The sequence below is a fragment of the Muntiacus reevesi genome, chromosome 3 (genome assembly GCF_963930625.1).
Source record: "Muntiacus reevesi chromosome 3, mMunRee1.1, whole genome shotgun sequence".
Lineage (NCBI taxonomy): Eukaryota > Metazoa > Chordata > Mammalia > Artiodactyla > Cervidae > Muntiacus > Muntiacus reevesi.
In genome coordinates, this window is record NC_089251.1 from 158,286,032 (window position 1) to 158,288,414 (window position 2,383).

Below are 2,383 nucleotides of genomic sequence, written 5' to 3' on the forward strand. Positions count from 1 at the left end.
CGGCCGAGACCACGCCCCCGGCGCCGGCGCGCAGCCTGCCGTCACGTCGGGGCGGGGCCTCGGGCGCCGCGGGGTGGGCGGGGCCTCGGGCGCCGCGGGGTGGGCGGGGCCTCGGGCGCCGCGGGGTGGGCGGGGCCTCGGGCGCCGCGGGGTGGGCTGTGCGGTCCCCAGAGGCCGGAGGCTTGGGGGCCTCCGGTGGAAAGTGGTGTTCAGCCGGGAGGCAGGAGGAAATAGCGGCGTTTGGAAGGTGTCAGGTGCACGCCTGAGGGTCGCTGCTGTGGAAGAAGGGCTGAAGTCCTGGGCCCCCAGTGGCTTCCCAAGGCGCGGCCGAGGTGTGTGTGCGGACAGGTGTGTGTGCACGCCCGCCGGGAGCGCACGCCTCCCCGCGCCGTGCCCTGGAGGGTGTGTGGACGTGCAAGCGCTGCGCTGCGGTGCTCTCCGCCCTGCGTGTCGGCACAGCTGCGCCGTCACGTGTGGAGGAAGGCGACCCACTAGCAGTTCAAGGGGAACGCTGTGGATTCTAGAATCCCCGGACTCCCGCTCGGCGGGTCTGCAGCCCGTCCTCAGAGTCGACTTTCCCCAGCAGCCTCGGGGCTCCGACGCTTTTGTCTGCAGGTGACCCTCTGCGATACAAATGAGTGAGAAAGGCAAAGGCGCGGTTTCCTGGCAGGTCTGTTCAAACTGACACGTGCCTTTCCACGCAGCCTTTTACACGTGGGTATGTTACATGCACATAGTCCTTTTCTCACTTCCCTAGTTTGGATGCTATGCTGACTACCTTTTAATTTACTAACTTCACTTAATAAATCCTGATCATTTTTTTGACGGGTACATAAACATTCTGCCTGTTTTTAGCTCCTATGTACTATTCTCTTTAAGGATGTTCACAGCTATTCTTTGTAATTAGGCTCTGATTTATTTGCATTTGTTTTGACTGTTATGGAAGTTACTCATACCAGTGGTTGAAAATCAAAAGAAAGGGGGAAATGCTAAAAGTATCTACATCCTCCCTACTCACCTAGGCCTCACCTGTTACCAAACCCTACTGAAAGTGAAAGTCACTTGGTCCTGTCTGACTCTTTGTGACCCCATGGACTATACAGTCCATGGAGTTCTCCAGGTCAGAATACTGGAGTGGGTAGGCTTTCCCTTCTCCAGTGAATCTTCCCAACCCAGGGATCGAACCAAGGTCTCCACCAGCTATTAATTAAGTTTGTTTTTCGTGTTTTTTTTTTAGTTCTTCTGGTTCTTTTTAACTCTAAATAACATATACCCTGACCCATCAACCATAAAAAAATCTTTTCAAAGAATAAAAATTCATCTTTTCTTTCAACTACTAATTTTAAAAATTACATACTTTTACTAATAGTGGAAGATTTTGTGAGTTTTAAATTATTTACCTAAGTCATTATTTATAAATTTACATATTACCTATTGGCTCCCTGCAAAGGTAGATGAGGAAGTTAGTGTATCTACACTCTTTTCCACCCATGTTATTAGTTCAAGTTTTATTTTTATATCATCAATAACTTGCATTCCCTTCTGTACTTATAATTACATTTCAAACTTTGCCGTAATTGATGGAAAACAGTCAGCAGCATTCACAGTATTCAGGGTATATCAGATCTGTAGGCAGAGCCCATATACCCTTCAGCTGAACCTTTTCTGCCCCCGGGCCAGCCTCCAGCTTTGGCTTTTCTCACCACCAGAGCCTGGTCTGCCTGCACTGGGAGAAGGCCTGACGTGCCAGGGGATTTGTCCTTCCTGAGAGTGCCTGCAATCACAGACAGTGAACAGGTGAGGAACCCCAGCTCTGTCACCCCTGGGGGCAGGAGACACATCTCAGCTGTGTCCACTAGCTTCCAGTGTTCAGGTTCAAGTTCTAGTTAAATGGAAACAGGCTTTATGAGTTTCCTTCACCGCCTGGTCCAGGGTCCCTGCTCTCTGGTGTTTCCTGGGATCCTCTCCCAAGACCCTCAAACCAAGACAGTCCCCGCAGACTGAGTCATGCGCAGCAGACACAGGGATGGGGTCTGGAATTCGGTTCCTCATCAGTCAGATGGCAGCGAGGCCCCACCGTGGTGATAAGCGGGGTGATGGTAACCGTGGAAAGGTATCACAGCTTTGCAGTTGTGACCAAGCGGGAAGGGGGTGCATGGAGGGGGGGTGCTGACTTGTGCAATCCCTCCAACACTTGGGGAAGTGGGAGCAATGGTAATTTTAAAGACTGTGGAGTCACTTTGCTTTTTTCTTTTAATGATAGAAAAATGCTGAAGGAAGAATACGACAGCCGACCATCAGCCCAGAGTGTGTGCCCATGAAATCACTTTGGTAGCTTGAAGCCACTATGGTAGAAAACACTAAGGAAATGGGCAAGTTCATA